Genomic DNA, 9,250 nt, shown 5'->3' with positions numbered 1-9,250 from the left:
GCACAGAATCCGTGTTGCTTGAAGTCCAGTGTGAAGTTTCCACAGTCAATGATGATTTGGGCTGCCATGTCATCTGCTGGTGTTGGTCCACTGTGTTTTCTGAAGTCCACAGTCAACGCAGCCATCTACCAGGAAATTTTAGAGCACTTCATGCTTTCTTCTGCTGACAAGCTTTATGGAGATGCTGATTTCATTTTCCAGCAGGACTTGGCACCTGCCCACACTGCCAAAGGTACCAAAAGCTGGTTCAGTGACCATGGTGTTACTGTGCTTGATTGGCCATCAAACTCACCTGACCTGAACCCCACAGAGAATCTGAGAGACACCAGACCCAACAATGCAGATGACCTGAAGGCCGCTATCAAAGCAACCTGGGCTTCCATACCACCTCAGCAGTGCCACAAACTGATCACCTCCATGCCACGCCGAATTGAGGCAGTAATTAAAGCAAAAGGAGCCCCTACCAAGTATGGAGTACATATACAGTAAATGAACACACTTTCCAGAAGGCCAACAATTCACTAAAAATGTTTTTTTATTGGTCTTATGAAGTATTCTAATTTGCTGAGAGAGTGAATTGGTGGGTTTTTGTTAAATGTGAGCCTAAATCATCACAATTAAAAGAACCAAAGACTTAAACTACTTCAGTCTGTGTGCACTGAATTTATTTAATACACGAGTTTCACAATTTGAGTTGAATTACTGAAATAAATGAACTTTTCCAAGTTCTGATTTATTGAGATGCACCTGTAGATAGATATAGATAGATAGATAGATAGATAGATAGATAGATAGATAGATAGATAGATAGATAGATAGATAGATAGATAGATAGATAGATAGATAGATAGATAGATAGATAGATAGATAGATAGATAGATAGATAGATGTCAATTTTACTGAACAGTCTATTTAGTTTTAGTTTTTTACCCCAACTAAGCAAGCCAAAGGTGAAAAAGTACACTATAAAAGGCATAAAGTAAGATACTGTGTGTTAGGAAATAATTATATAATTACAAAAGCAAGTCAATAATCATGAAATTTACATTCAAATGTCACAATATCAGCTCGCTTGTCTTCTTTTGAAGAGATTTTGGAACTATGTAAATATTTGACTAAAAACAACAAAACATTAAAGGGCTGCTTTCTATTTGCATATTTTCCAGGTATAATTCATGCTCAGATGCACAGCTGTTATAATGCACACCCGGGTGAGCTGAACTACACTGCATGGAAACTACAGTATGGAACCACTTTAATAGTTATCTGTCCAGCATTAGGTCAGTACACAATATATAATAATTGCGTTTCTGTCACTTTTGCAAACAGTTAACTTTTTCATTAAAGTCCTTACCTTCTTCTGTTTATACATTTTAAATTGATCTTCATTGCACCGCTTCATTTCATTTTCAATTTCTCTTCATGTTCTTTAAACACTTGTAGTTGTTTCGACTGAAGAGCAAGATGAACACCACTTACTCAGCGAACCAAACATCTCCTCTTGTTTTCACATGCACAGACTCTTACCCAGGGAACTTCATTGGACTCAGTGTTACAGCATTACAGGGCCTGGTCCTCCTACCCATCCACACATGGGTCCTCTGGCTGTGCACAAGTGACATTAGAAAAGGAGGGAGTCTTGCAACGTCAGATATCTTTACAGTGAATCTGTCTCTACTAGAAATTCCTACTATCTTTCTTTTTCTGTTTACACTGGTTGCTTTCGCTCTTAACTATCAACACGCATTGCTCCTTGTTATGTTCTTTTCTGGAAGCTACATGGTTGGTCGTCCCTTTACGAATTGCTTGATTAGTGTTGAGCGCTACATAGCCGTGGCTCATCCGGTGATCTACCGTAACCCAGCCTTTGTGAAGCACAGATATATTGGTGCTGCTCTGGTCTGGCTGCTGACTTTGTCTTATGGAGGCTTTGTTATTTTCAGCTTTCCAGATCCCCCCATTGCAGCCTACCTTGTCTGCCTAGTAATCAGTCTGTTGCTGATCACAGCGTGTAGTCTAGGAGTGCTCAAGATCCTGCTGAGACCAAGTCCTGGTGAAACACAGAAGGAAGGGAAGTACCATCAGAAAAAGAGGGCATTTGTGATCATCACTGGCATTCTAGTTTGCATATCCGTTGCATATGGCATGGATATATTTGTTTTCAGTATGAAGAAATACTTCACTTATAAGACTTTCTGTGTGATGCTGGGCAGCAATATGTGGTTAATTCAAGGAACTAGTTTAATACAGCCTTCTCTCTATCTATCCAAGCTTGGTAAGTTTTCATGCATCAAAAAAAATTATTGTTAATACAACAAGAGAGGATGAAGCCATGGTCGTGTGTTTTGTAACCATCAACCAGTACACTTTATAATAACTTTCTTTAACAAATCATTAACAAATGTTTTTTATGCATTCAAATAGCTATAAACGAGAGATAATGTGCTTGTTAATATTTACTTACAAACATTATCTAATGATTAACAGATTTCATGTAAATTAAAACACTTACAAATGTCCTTGAACTTTCATATCATATGATCACGCACTTGAAAATCTACAAATATTATGTTATAAAATGGTAAGATGTTATAAAAAAGCTAAAAAAAATTTTGTTAATGCACAACACTTTTGTTGATATTGAGGTGTAACACGAGTAGGGTTAGGGACAGGTTTGATGGTATGGGTCAGTTTAAGGGTTAATTAAGAAGTCTAGAGGGGTCAGTTTGATTAGTATAAGGGCACACAGTTCAGTTTATATTACATTGTTTTGATAAATAAACAAGTATTTTCTTGAAAAACTGAATTGCTTTCTTCTGTTGATGTATGATTCAAGGAATATCCTATTTAATTACATAAAGTAGTATGCTAAATAAGTGGCAATACAAGCATATTTTGCACCCAAATTCCAACACGTGTTATGTCTTTAGCAAGCATTTCAATAAACTTAACTAACCGGACATTGTCAAAGCAGCTAAAAGCACAAATGACCATAAAGATATTAAATGATTAGTATATTTTTAATAAATATTTACAAATAATAAATAGTCTCAACTTTAGATTGGGAACTGTAAACACACGAACACATGATTTATAATAATTTGTAAATGGGGTGAATTCAGGTTATAGGACACATTTATCCATTGAGATGACTGCTCCTAAAGATAGTGATTAATAAACTTTTAGAAACATTTACAATTGATGAATAGTTTCCACTTTAGATTGGGTATGCAAAAACATGAACAAAGGATTAATAAATGATTTGTTGAGATGTGTAAATAATAGAAGTCTACACAAAAAACGAAGACCAGATATACACGATGACCTTTGTGAGTTCATGAATAATATGTTAACATGAAGAGTTTGTGAAGTGCTCAAAATGACTAAGTAATCTATTTTTTCACAGCATTTGTAAATTTAAAAGAGCATTAGGTAAACTGAAGTTTAATAACAATAAAAATGTTTAATAAGTAGGCTACATTAGTAAACATTAACATGCACATTATCTCATATTTCTAGCTGTGATTATATATTAACTAATGAGTTGTTAAGCATTATTGTTAATTATTTATTAATGAGCGTTATTATAAAGTGTTACCCAATAAATAAATAAATGTAAGGAAAAGCCCATAAAACTTGGTTTCTTATGGTCTCCAGTGGCCTTTGATGGTGTTCTCTCTGATGTGAACTAGGATTCTTCCAATATTAATTGTTTTTCTTGGTATTAACAAATGTTTGCATTGAATGCAAGTACTGTAGATAATCTGGAAAATGTATAACCAATAAGGCACAATCAAACATGATATACTCTATTGCAAAATGTTTTCATTTTTATTCAATTATAATTTTATGAACTTGTATAATACAGTATTTGTCATTTTATAAAATATCGTCACACTACCAGACCAAAAAAAAAAAAAAAAGGTACTTATAATTAAAAATTGTAAAAATGTTAAAAGAAACAGTAAAGGACCTAAGATTAGGGGCAATTTGAGGTCTGGAGGATGACTATCATGCAGAGTTAAGCTCCAGCCAATCGAATCAGTCTTATTTTTAATAGTATAAGAATTAAATTGTATTTAATTGTGGTATTTGAAATGTTTGACAGGAGGAGCAAAATTATTGTAAACGAATTCAAGCCAAAAAGGTGATAAAGTTGGCTAGATGTAGTACTGTTACGGGGCTGACGAGACGTGAGACATGCGGATCCATATGCAAGGCTTTATTAAAAAACATGGTCAGAAACAGGCAGGGTCAGACATCGGCAAACAGGTATGGCAAGGGCAAGACAGAGCAATCCGTGGAGCAAGCGTGGGTCAACGATGAGCGAACAGTATCCAAAGGGGCAAGGCAGAGAGAGAATCCAGAGTCGAGAGCAATAATCCAAACGGGGAGCGAACACAGTCCAAACGGCAAGGCGAAGGGTTAATCCAGGAAACACGGGCAGGGTCAGACACGGCAGGAAAACAAGGCAAGACTAGGACTAGAATAATGATAATGGCTCTGTAGAGTTGCTATCGCTATGCGAGTGATATACGCTAACAATACTCGGCCCTGAGCTAGAGCAAGGGTGGGGTGATCAGTGAATTCAGCTGTGTGATCAGTGTAATCAGCTGCGTGTCGTCAGTGCAATGGATTGTGGGTATTGCAGTCCAGAGAAGTGTGGTGTGAGAGTCAATGTGGTGAGTGAGTGACATCTGGTGGTGATTGTCCGGAAGAGCATGGACCAGATTCGTGACAAGTACGTACAGACTTTCCCTATAATACCTAATATAAAATTAAAATTTAAATTTAAAAAAACTCACAAATGTTTAAAAAAAATCTTTAATGCTGTCTTTCATTTCATATTTGCATATTTTCCATTCATTAAGCTTACACATACAAATGTAGAAATATAAAACCAACTGCAGGAACAACACTGGAACAACTCTGATGGTTGTCTCTCCATAATCAGGTCAGTTTAATTTACTTGGTTACATTTATTCACGATCACCATAGAGAATAAGGAACCTTGTTAAGTTTTCAAAAGTATTTTCACTGTACCATTGTATTGTATTTGTTGTTCTTCGTGTTTTTAGACACTTGACATCTTGAAAGGAAACATGAACAGCACTCTCTCAGAGAACCAAACATCCTCTCTTGCTGTCACGTGCAAAGACTCTAACGCAAGGATTTCAGTTCAACTTTCTGTAATAGCACTGGACTACACTGTCCAACTGCACACCTAAATCTGGGTCCTCTGGCTGGGCATGAGTAAAATTAGAAAAACAGGACGTCTGGCAGCGTCAGAAATCTTTACAATGAACTTGTCTGTACCAAAGAGTCTTGCGACCATACTTTATTCTTTAAATATTGCTGCTTTTGCTTTTAACAGTCAAGAAACATTGCTCTTTACTATGTTCTTTTCTGGATGCTACCTGGTTGGACGTCCCTTCATGAATTCCTTGATTTGTGTTGAGCGCTACATAGCCGTGGTTAATCCAGTGATGCAATCAAGCCACTGTGAAGCACAGGTATATTGGTGCTGGTTTGGTCTGGCTGCTGACTTTGTTTTATGGAGGACTTGCAGTTTCTGTCTATACACGACACATAAGTGACATCTACATTTTGTCTCTAGCAATCAGCCTGTTGGTGATCACAGCTTGTAGTCTAGGAGTGCTTAAGGTCCTGTTGAGGCCAAGTCCTGGTGGAACACAGAAGGAAGGGAAGTACCGTCAGAAAAAGAGGGTGTTTCTAATCATCGCTGGCATTTGCATATCTGTTCCATATGGCCTGGATTTGTTGCTTGTCAGTGTTAAGAATAATATTACTAATAATGCTTTCTGTGTGCTGCTGGGCATTAATATGTGGTTATTGCAGCAATGTAGTGTAATACAGCCTCTCCTCTATCTGTCCAAGCATGGTAAATTTTCATGCATCAAAATGGTTCTTATTAAAACAAGACAAAATGTTGAAGCCTCGTCCTCGTAGAAAGCGCAGTGGCTCTCAGATAGGAGATGCAAGGTCAATTCTGTTGAGTTTTGTAACCATCGTCTCTCCCTATTATTTTCCTATCAAGGTTGCTTTAATATTGTTAAAAATTCAGTCCAGTAACAAAAAAACTAAAAAAAATGAACAGCAGAAATTTCCATATTTATTTAATTTCATTATATTAGAATTAAATTGCTTTTGAATCTGGAATTGATATACACATTATGATGCATAAATGTCAATATGCATCAACCCTGGAATAATTTATATAAGAATTTAATTGCATTTAAATCTGGTATTAATAAATATTTGCATTTAATGCAAGTAGACCATGTGAATGAAGCACATTCTACCAATTAAACAATAAAATACTGAACAAAAGTATGAAAAATATATATTGACAATGCTGATGTTGTGTCTTGTGTAAATTAACGGTTTATTAATACTGCTGATAAAATATGTCTAATGATTCTTTTGATAATAAAGAGACTCTATACTATATTTAAGTATTTACATTTAAAAACCATATTTAGATTTTTTTCAAAATCAAAAGGTTTCTCAAATGAGAGACTGCATGTAATATTTATACTTTTGACAATCAATTTGGCACACAGAAGGACCAAAATCAATTTAAAATTAGTGGGTACAAAAAGGTGATAAAAATTGGTGAAAAATCTTGTTAGAACCAAAGCCTTCTGGGCAGACCTCTGACATACAGTACCGCTCAACAGTGCTTTGGGCTACCTGAGTTTGAGTTCTGGGTCAGGGTCCTTTCCTGACCCCATTCCCATCCCTCCTCTCCTGTTACTTCCTGTCATTAGTCTACTGTCCCTTCAAATAAAGACAAAGAGATAAAAAGATAAAGGCAAATTAAGATAGGCACTTTCCTTAATATATACAAAGACATTTTTACCAAAAATCAGTCAATCAATCAATCAATCAATCAATCGTGACTAAATGAAACTGTCCATTGACACACATTATGATGCATGAATATCAATATGCATCAATCTTACTGTTATGCACAAATTAGAGCATTACATATTAAATTTACTGTCAAATGCTACAATACCAGTTTTCTTCACTTCATATTTTGAGAGCTTAAAACTGTGAGCACAAACTCCAGTGAACAGATATTTTCTCCATATTTGCATATTTCCGTATGTTTTCCTTTCATAATTTACACTTAGACATACAGATGCAAACATACAGCATGTGACAAAACCAACATGAGATGAGCTGCTGTATCAACCCTTGAACCACTCTGAAGATAACCTGTCCAACATCAGGTCAGTGTAGTTGACACATTTCTTGATTGTTCATGGTCACAACAAAGAATAACATGTGTTGACTTGTATTTCTTTATTTATTTACACTGGAATGTATTTTCTTTGCTACTATTCTGTTAAATGTTCTTCTTGATGTCTTTACTTGAAAGGAAACATGAATTCCACTGTCTCTGAAAACCAGACAACCTCTCTTGTTGTTGCATGCACCATCTGCAACCCAGTGTATTTAATTCAACTTTCTGTAATGGCACTGGACCTCACTGTCCTCCAGCCCATCCAAATCTGGGTCCTCTGGCTGGGCATAAGTAATGTTAGAATAAACGGACGTCTGGCAGCATCAGAAATCTTTACAATGAACCTATCTGCTCTAGAGGTTCTTGTGATCATACTTTATTTCATTAATAATGTTGCTTCTCATTTTAACCGTCAAAACACAATCCTCTTTCTTGTGTTCTTTTCTGGAAGTTAACTGGTTGGACGTCCATTTATGAATTGCTTGATTTGTGTTGAGCGTTATATGGCTGTGGCTCATCCAGTGATCTACCGCAGTCCAGCCTTTGTGAAGCACAGATATATTGGTGCAGGACTGGTCTGGTTGGCATCTGTGGTTTATGGAGGACTTGCTGTTTTCATCTATCCACGTCCTGCAATTGATGTCTACATTTTGTCCCTCGTAATCAACCTGTTGATGATCACAGCGTGTAGTCTAGGAGTGCTCAAGATCCTATTGAGACCAAGTCCTGGTGAAACACAGAAGGAAGGGATGCACCGTCAGAAAAAGAGGGCATTTGTAATCATCACTGGCATTCTAGTTTGCATATCTGTTCCATATGGCATGGAAATTTTCCAGTTAATTTTGAAGAAATATTTGGCAAATGATACTTTTGGCCTGCTAGTGGGCATCGATTTCTTGATAATGCGACCAAGCAGTGTAATACAGTCCATGCTCTATTTGTCCAAGCAAGAGAAAAGAAAAGACTCTTCATAAAAATGTGGCGGCCTCTATGTTTATAACAAATGTAGTTCTTTGCTTATAATTGATTATGAGTGTAATTGTATAAGTTTTTTTGATCTGCATTAAGGAAACGCTTTGAGTGTAATGGTAGGCTACTATAAAAAATATGAATGATGATCATCAGTGTTGTGCAAATTAAATCTGTGCCTTGTTATATAGCTGATGTAGTAATCTGTAATCATTATATTTAATAATAAATCAAAGAATAAAGTGAATGTGATAACTTTACTATATGAGTTTATGATGATGATTTTATAACATTCAGAGCACAGCAAATGATAATTGATTTGCATTGTAGCACACATCCATGCATAAAGATGGATTAATGGAAGAATAATAAAACTCAAAATTATGTATGAATGTTGCTTAAATTGTTTCGAAATAAAACGTAAGTTGAAGATACACTCCGTCTTGTTCAAGACCTGAAATACTATAGTTATTTATAGTAAATACAGTGTTTTTGAACAAATTGTATTATACTGTATATATTATAGTAACACATTGTTAATGAATGCTACAGCATACTGTAGTATTAACTAGTGAACTGATAAACTGTAATAAATACTGTAGTATAGTTTAGATTTTACTACAGTAAACTGTTGTATTGTAGAATAATATACCCTATAGTTGTAGAAAACTTAGTACAGTATTGGGTAAAGTAATTTGCTTATATTACTATAGTTATGTTACTTCAGCAACTATAGAATCACCACCACAAATTAAAGTGCTTTACTATTGTATGGTTCAAAAACACTATAGTATTTACTATAAATTGCTATAATATTTTTTTTTTCTCACGATCTGGGGAGGGCTTTGCTTGTTTCAGTGTTGCCAATTTAGCAATTTTGTTGCTAAATTCAGACTACCCTATCAACTTTTTCTTCCAAAAGCACCTAGCAACAAATTTACATATTTTTAAAATTTATTTGGCAACTTTTAGCAACTTTAGATAAGTGACTCAAACGATAAAAAGGCA

This window comes from Barbus barbus (genome assembly GCF_936440315.1).
Source record: "Barbus barbus genome assembly, chromosome: 2".
NCBI classification, from domain to species: domain Eukaryota; kingdom Metazoa; phylum Chordata; class Actinopteri; order Cypriniformes; family Cyprinidae; genus Barbus; species Barbus barbus.
The sequence above is the reverse complement of the archived record's forward strand: the minus strand, read 5'-3'. Positions refer to the sequence as shown.